This window comes from Cynara cardunculus, unplaced genomic scaffold (genome assembly GCF_001531365.2).
Source record: "Cynara cardunculus var. scolymus isolate 2C unplaced genomic scaffold, CcrdV1 Un_Scaffold_1684, whole genome shotgun sequence".
Classification (NCBI taxonomy): Eukaryota; Viridiplantae; Streptophyta; class Magnoliopsida; order Asterales; family Asteraceae; genus Cynara; species Cynara cardunculus.
In genome coordinates, this window is record NW_020200838.1 from 54,485 (window position 1) to 63,382 (window position 8,898).

An 8,898-nucleotide genomic window follows, 5' to 3' on the forward strand; every position below is an offset into this window, starting at 1 on the left:
AAGGTGACCCTTGAGTTTTCTAGGGAGAGAGATGAGAGAGTTTTTGAATTTTGAATGAAGGAATTATAAGGATTAAAGGAAATTGATGCTATTTATATGAGGAAGGAGGGAGGGAAATGAGAGGGGAGGGGCCAGCCATAGGGAGCCCAAGCCCACCCTCATAAATTTGTTATTTATAAAACTAAGCCCAAAATGCACAGAAGTCCAATTTCTCAATTTTGACATTTTTCTTCACTTTAAAAGCCCATGATGACTAAGTTTATTTAAATAGAAAGGTTTTATATTTTAAACAATAAAACTTAGTGTTTTATATATATTGGGTATAAATTAGAGGATTTGGTACTGTATAGGACGTTTCAGATAATTTCGGGTCGGAACCGAACTTTCTAAGCAACTGCTAGAAATTCTTAAAAATTATCAACTAAACTAACCTAACTAACTCCTAATCTTATAAATTACCTTCAATAATATTAATATAACCTTAATAAAAGCTAACCTGGGATTTCGAATTTGACTTCTGTCACAACTCCATGCTCTGTATAATCTCATCTACAAGGCTCTGAGGAGGTTGCCTTGATGAAGCGGAAGTATCCGTATGCACCACGGGTGGTTGGGTTGAGGGTTGTGTACAAGTTGGTGAGGGTATGGTTTCTTGTTGAATTGGTTCAGCTTGGATGGTTTCTGGTGCATGGGGTTCTGTTTGGGTTTGTGGTTGTTGGGGTGATAAAGGTTGGATTATTGTTGGTTCTGGTTGTATGGGTAAGGTGAAGGGTTATGTGGTGCGAAGGGTTGGTGAAGGCGTTAAAGGTAAGTTTGGTGTGGGTGATGAAGGCTGGTTTATTTCTGTTGGTGGGGTGATTGGCTCTTCATCGGTTGAGGAACTCAACACAATGGGTTCTGGGGTTGCAGCGAACGGAACATGTACATATTGTACATCTTCAGAGGGCAGAGCCTTTGGTTCTCTTGCTTGGGTTCCTTAGGTTGAGGGTGGTGGTTGAGTTTGTGGGGATGGTGATGGTGGTGCAGCGGATTCTGTATTCTGTGTAGCCGCGGCCTCTGTCTCCCCCTTATGAGGTCCAAGACCTTGATCATCGGGGTCTTGGTCTTCATGCCTAGGCGTTTTTTGTTGGCGGCTGCTGGAGCAAGAGGCTTTGCTCCTCTTCTTCTTGCCCTTCCTAAAGGACGTAAGATACGCCTTTTGGGAGGCTTGTCTTTGACTCGCCTCCATTGTTTGGAGGATAGTGGTGGTGCACCGTTGTTCATCGGCCAGGTTTTGGGAGAGAACCCTTGTTGGATGGATGGCTCGATGAACAAATTTGGCACTAATATCATTGAAAGATGAGACTAGCACCTTGGACAGAGCCCATATGTCAGCTCTGGTTGCGAACTCGGTGGAGGAGGATGAGGCTTATGGTGGTATGGAGGTGGTGGTGGATGTATATGGAAGGATGGAAAGGTTGGTGATGAGGTTTCTCACCTCTGTAGTGAATGAGGAGAAAGCTTCATCAAAGGATGGGCCTGCAGAGGGAGGTTGGGGTGGAGGAGTAGGCTGGGGGATTTGGGCTAGGATAGTGGCAGGTAGTTGGGTGAGGGTGGTTTGGATGGAGGCCATTTGGTTGGTGAGGTTGGCAAGGATATCATCGATGGATGAGGTGGATTGAGGTGGGGCATGGTGAGGAATTTGGGAGATGATGGTTGTGGGTAGGGAGTTAATGGTTTCAAGGATGGTTTGAAGTTGGGAGATGATGTATGTGAGGTTCTCATCGGCCTCAATTGCCTGGGCCGTGAGGGTGGTGATGGAGTGGATGAGAATTTGGTTTTGTTGGGTGGCAAGGGAGGATATGGTATTGTGGTGTTGGGTGATGGTTTGTTGGAGTATTTGAAGGCGGGTGGTATTGTCTTGGGTTTGGGTTTCAATTTGGGAGAGGTGGTGTTGCAGGATTGCAAGGGAWTGTTGGAGGTCAGAGTTATCGGTGGAGGGTTGGTTGTCAACAAACCCTTGTATGATGAGTTTAAGGTCTTCCAAGGACCGCATCACAATATCGACAAAGGCTTGGAACTCGGCCCTTGTGATCAGGTCTGCTAGTTGGGTAACCCCTGCAGCAACGGATGCTGCAAGTTGGGCCTCTGCTCCGGAGGCACCTTCTTGGCCTTGTGAGAAGGTAGGCCTAGAAGGACTTCCATCACGTCCTTGATAGCCTTCAAGAGATGAGCTATCTTGTGATGTTACGACATCAGCTGCCTCTTCCTTGGCTTCAGAGGCTGAGTAAGTGAAGCGAATGTGTGTCCCCTTCGGTAGATCAAAAATTGATGGGGGATGTGCATGAAGGGAAAGTCGCTCTGAACGATCTTGGGGTTCAATATCAGAAGCAACACATGCTTCTGTGTGTGTGATGGGATGTGTCGAGCCCTGAGGTGAAGGGGCTCTTATATCTTCATCACCTCTCTGTTGAGAGAGGGGTGATGGAAAATGTGGTTCCTCGGCTAATACATCTCCAGAGGCCCGAAGAATGGCCTCTGGATGGCTGGCTGGGGTTGGGAGTGGACTGGGTCGTCCTTGTTCAATACTCTTGTGGCTTTGATCGCAAAGGGTAGATGATGTGGTTGCCCTTTGGGTAGTGGGGGAAGGAATTGTATGAGCAGGGCCGGAGGAAGCACGATGAGTAGCATCATCATCATCATCTTCATCATCCGATGAAGATGTCTCATGTGCTCCTTCGCTTGGTTCGGGGGATGGTTTTAATCGCTCAGGGGTAGCTACCCTCGGTTCCTGGGACAATATAGAGCGTTCATAGGCCTGGCGTATCTCAGATGTCGATGGAATGACATTGAGCATAGCCCAGGAGAATGGACGGTTGATACTGTAACCCTCCTTCGAGAGGGTTGGGCGATGTCCATGCATCTTGTAGACGGGGGTGAAGGGCTCCTCAGCTAGTAGGCCATGCTTCCTCATTGCGTCCCCAATGAAGAGGGCGAGGAAGCGAGGGAAGAGAACTGCAGAGAGAGGCTTGCCAGCGGCTTGGAGTTTACATTTCTTGACCACTGCCGAATGAATCTCGTTGTAGATGAGAAAGGCGTAGTCGAGGTTCAGGTTGAAGAACAGCCCATGCATGATAGTCATGATGTTGATGTTCCCTTGGTCCAATGAGCCCAGTTTGCATGTGAGAGCTCTGTTAAGGATGGAGAAGAACATGTTCCACATCGGTGGGAGGAATTGGCGTTTGAAGTCCGATACGTTGCATAGGTCACGATTGTAACCTAGCATCTTCACGAAGCAGATGTCGTCGGTGGTTGGTGGTTCGTCATATTGTGCAATTCCAAATTCCCGTCGAGTGGGAATGCACAGAACCCGAGAAACCTTAGCACGTGATATTTTGAGCGAGCATATCATATCGTTAGGGGCGTCCATATTCCCCATTATTCCGTGGCTTTCTGGGTGAAACTCACACGTTTGCCAATATTGTTGGACGTACTTTATGGGTACACCAGTGTCAGCAAGAGTGAGGGCGGAAAGAAGAATGCAGTTCTTGAAAAACTCAATCATAACTCTAAATAGTTCGTCAAACAGTGTGTTTTGGAGTTTAATAGAGTGGTTGTTTGGCTTCATGGGTAGGAAGACGATATCGCGGCTGTCAGCGCCGGTTGATTGGACTCTGCTGTCATTGTTGTTCGATTCGTGGGAGGCGGATGAGGCCATTTTTGAGGAAGTTGCAGGTTTGTTGTTCGTCAGAATATAGTTGCAGGTTTATGTAAGCGTAAAGAGAAGATGTAGGAGGAAGAAAGGTATTTATAGGCGGGAATATGGTTAGGGAATGGGGTGGGGGGTGGAAGAGAAACGGTTTCTTGATTATTAAAATACAATAATCATGAAAATTTTTGGCGGTTTAGGTATTGGTTATTTGATTTGAAGAACGTGAGCCGTCTTGATTGTACGTGCCATTAATGTTAGATGACATGTGTCAAGACGGGGTTAGGGAGGGGGAAAGTTGAAAGGGTGTATGGGGAACATGCTGTATGTGTTGTCAGGCGTGTGGTATGATGATGTTATGAATTATTTGAAATAAAAAGTTATTCCAAATAATATCTTGATGAGTATGTATCCCAAAAATAATTTGAATTTAAAATCCCATCTAATTGTAAAATTAATACTAATTACAATGTTTTTGTCTTCTAAAAACCCATGTTGTATAGTTTTTAGTCACAAAAGCTGCAATTTTATATAATCTTGAAAATGATTTTCAATTAAGATAAGTTTTTGTATGAAAATTATTGTCATGGAACTAGATGAGCTATGGTTGGTCATGACCCATTGGGTGAAGAACTAGAGGAGCTCTGGTTTAACATCGATGAAGGAGTTCATTGATGTAATGTTGGATTGCATGATATAGAAGGCTTGGATAACAAACCAAAGGCTCTACATAAGCATTGTTAATCCATTATATAGAACCAGAGGAGCTCTGGTTAAATACATATGTAGCATTTAGGTGGCCAGAAGCTCTGGATAGTAGAAGCAGAGGCTCTGGATGAAAAATGCATATATAAAAAAATTAAATGTGAAGATGAAAATGTTGCTCCCCCTCAAATGATGCTTGTATATTGATTTTGAAGTATTCAAAAGCTCCCCCTCAAACAAATAATAATGAAGAATTTGAGGACCAGAGGCTCTGGTCTATACAACCAGAGGCTCTGGTTGTGAAAGATGATAAATGTATGAATGGTGGCTAAGTGGAAGAGAAGTGTATAAAAGGGTCTTTGAGACAAGAGGAGCTCTGGTTCCAAAGAGAACAAAGCCAGAGGCTCTGGTCTTTAGAACCAAAGGCTCTGGTTGTGAAGCAAAGAAAATGGGTATTTGAAAGAATATGACGGATATAATGGATGAGCCTTTGAGACCAGAGGAGCTCTGGTTCCAAAGATTGTGAATCCAGAGGCTCTGGTCTTTAGAACCAGAGGCTCTGGTTATGAAAGCAAAGGAATGAAATATGAAAGAATATGGTTAAGTCCATATGTAGGGAGAAGAGGGAAACTCTTTGGGACCAGAGGGGCTCTGGTTACAAAGAGTATGAATCCAGAGGCTCTGGTCTTTAGAACCAGAGGCTTTGATATGGTATAGAAGGGTGTGGTGTATACCATGTCATAGATGGGAACTTGATAACACTGGTTTCAAAGGAATTGGAAACCAGAGGCTCTGGTCTTTGGAACCAGAGGCTCTAGGTGGGAAGGGAATACTTAGTAAATGAAAACTAAGTATATGCCTTGGAACAGAGGGGCTCTGGGTCCAAAGGATAAAAAATGAGGAGATGAAAAGAATGAATGCCTAAGTCCAAGATTGAGACACCGGGATGTAGACTCAAAGAATTGGATTCCAGAGGCTCTGGTCTATATAACCAGAGGCTCTGGTGAGTAAGAGAATACTTGGTAGAAATTACTAAGTATATGCTTTGGACCAGAGGGGTTCTGGTTCCAAAGATGATGGAGATTGTTTGCCAAAAATTAACCAAAGTAAATCTAAATTCCCAAAGGCTCTGTCTTTATGACCAGAGGCGCTGCTTTAGGATACTTGGAGTTTATGAATAAAATTTTATGTATCACTTATAGGAATAACCACAAGATATTGAAGATCTCTGGTTACAAGCTAATGAGTGACTTTAAGTGGTGAGAATCAGCATACCCATCTTGCTGAATAGGAATAAAAATCTTTTCTCATCAAGAGCTTTTGTGAAAATGTCAACAAGTTGAATCTCAGTTGGAACAAAATACATTTCTATATTACCTTTTTCAACATTGTCTTTTAGAAAATGGTACCTTACATCGATGTGCTTGGTCTTGGAATGCTGCACTAGATTTGTAGAGATTACTATGGCACTCTTGGAGTCACAGAGGATAGGGATTTTGTCATAATGGAAACCATAGTCCTTAAGCTGAGTCTTCATCGATAGAACTTTTGAAGAACAACTAGCAGCAGCAACATACTCTGCTTCTGCTKTGGATGTTGAGACACAATTTTGTTTTCTGGATGTCCAACTTACTAGCTTGTCCCCCAAGAGTTGACAGCTTCCAGACGTGCCCTTTTTATCAAGCTTGCAACCTGCATGATCTGCATCCGTGTAGGCTATTATAACAAGTTTGCCTGATGGATCAGCAAATAGCTTAGCTCCTACAGCCATAGGTGTTCTCATCGATGATGAATTTGAGAAAAAGTATTTCTTTAGAAGGCCAGTCAATATTTGGACTGATTGATGAAAATTCGTTCTGAAGTTTGTTTGATTTGAAGACGAAGGAAGAAGCTTAGTTCTCCCATCATACTCATCTCAAAGTTACTTTTCATCAACTCTGAGAATTTTTCGCAATGTTTTGCATTTGTAGAACCAAATATGATGTCGTCCACATATATTTGAACAAGTAAGATGTCACCTTTATGCTTTTTGAGAAAGAGGGTTGTATCGATTGTACCTTTTTTGTAACCGTTGTTGATGAGAAAGGTAGATAGAGTTTCATACCAGGCCCTGGGTGCTTGCTTCAGCCCATAGAGGGCTTTATCTAGAAAGTAGACTTAGTCTGGATGTTTTGGATCTTCGAACCCAGGAGGCTGCTGTACGTAGACTTCTTCTTAAAGTTTGCCGTTGAGGAAGGCATACTTGACATCCATCTGATAGACCTTAAAGCCTTTGTGAGGGGCGCAGGCTAGGAACATTCTGATGGCTTCAAGTCTTGCAACGAGAGTGAATGTTTTATCATAATCAATCCCTTCTTCCTGGCGGTAACCTTGGGCAACAAGCCTGGCTTTGTTCCTTATTACGATGCCATTTTCGTCCTTCTTGTTCCGGAAGACCCATTTGGTTCCTATGGCCGTCTTCCCTTTGGGTAGAGGCATAAGGGACCATACTTTGTTTCGTTCAAACTGGTGTAATTCTTCTTGCATCACGTCTATCCAGTTTGGGTCTTGTAGGGCTTCTAAAATCTTCTTTGGTTCTATCATGCTCAGAAAGTTGGCGAAGAGGCATTCATTTGTTGTGGCAGATCTTGTCTTGACACCAGAAGTTGGATCACCAATGATTTGGTGGTGTGGGTGATCTTTTATCCACTTGGTGCTTGATTGAGTTCTGGAGCAATAGGATGCAGCTCGTCATCGACTGATGGAGCTGATTGCTCCCCCACGACGAGATCATCTCTAGAGTTAGATTCTGGATCTTGATCGTGATCTGAAGACACAGAAGAAGTAGATGGTGAAGTAACATGAGTTTCTGTAAGAGTTGTACCTTTAGCATTGGAGACTTCATGATCTTTATCGATTCTGAAGTTAGATTTTGCAGTGGGCACATTTCAAGAGATTACTTCTTCATCGAAGATGTCTTCAAATAATTGAGCTAGCTCTGATTCATTGGGTTTGCCAAGTGATGAATTAGATGATCTTCTTTGAAGTCCGAGTTCTGAATTGTTGTATCCAGAAGTCATTGATAGGGAATCATCAAAGGACACATTGATGCTTTTGATGACGATCTTTGACCTTTTGATGTAGACTCTGTAGGCTTTGGCGGTTTGAGAATAGCCCAGAAAGATTCCTTCATCAGCTTTCTTGTCAAACTTGCCAAGATATTCTCTATCGTTGAGTACAAAGCATTTGCACCCACATACATGAAAATATTTGACATTTGGTCTTCTGTGGTTGATGAGCTCATAAGGTGTCTTCTGGTGTCTCTTGTTAATGATTGATCGATTTTGGGTGAAGCACGCAGTTGAAATTGCTTCAGCCCAGAATGTGATGGGTAACTCCGATGAAGCAAGCATGGTCCTTGCTGCTTCCACTAAGGTTCGATTCCTTCGCTCTACCACTCCATTTTKTTGTGGAGTTCTTGCGGATGAGAAGTTTTGTGTAATGCCTTCACTGAAGAGATAGTCATCAATTTTAGTATTTTTGAATTCAGTTCCATTGTCGCTTCTAACCTTTACTACTTTTTGTTGTAAAAGGACTTGAAGTCTTTTCATCACTCCAATGAGTAGGTCTGGAACGTCTGATTTCTTCTTTACAAATTCAACCCAAGTGTATCTGGAGTATTCATCGACCAATACTAGCATATACTTCTTTCTAAAGAGACTTTGGGTTGATATAGGCCCACAGAGGTCTATGTGAATCATGTCTAAGGGATTGGTGCAGGAGGTTTCTGACTTGGTTTTATGTGAGGCTCGTTTTAACTTTCCTATCTTGCATGCTGAGCAAAGATGATCTTTTTCGAATTTGAGATCCGGAATTCCCTTGACCAACTTCTGTGTGGCTAGTTTTCGTAGTGCATCAAAGTTGATGTGTGAGAATTTATGATGCCATAGCCAATTTTTATCGCTCTTATGGGAAACAAGACAAAGGGTGTCTTGTCCCATTGAGGACTCAAAATCTAGAAGATAGAGATTTCCATCTCTCTTTGCTTTGATGATTGTTTGTCAGGGCATCCTTTCTATTATACAGAAACCTTTGCGAAACCTGACTTCAAGACCCTTGTCGCAAAACTGGCTTATGCTTAATAGGTGGTGGTTCAATCCTTCGACATAAGCCACATTGTTGATGGAGATGTTGCCTTTGATGAGAGTGCCATATCCTTTGATAGTGCCCTTGCTGTTGTCTCCAAAAGTCACAGATCCTCCAGATTTTTCAACGAACGAGGACAGTTGACTTTTATCATCAATCATGTGCCTAGAGCAACCGGAGTCCATATACCATGGTTTCACATGCTGGTCCTGCAAGACAAATTAAGGGGTTTTAGGTACCCATTTCATAATGGGTCCTCGTTTTTTAGTAGGGGATTTCACACTCTTTTCATCACCCTTAGCCTTTGCAGGCTTGGGTTTATTTGCCTTTCCCTTGCCCTTGGGTTTGGGCTTTTTCACGTTTTCATTGGTTTTAACTTT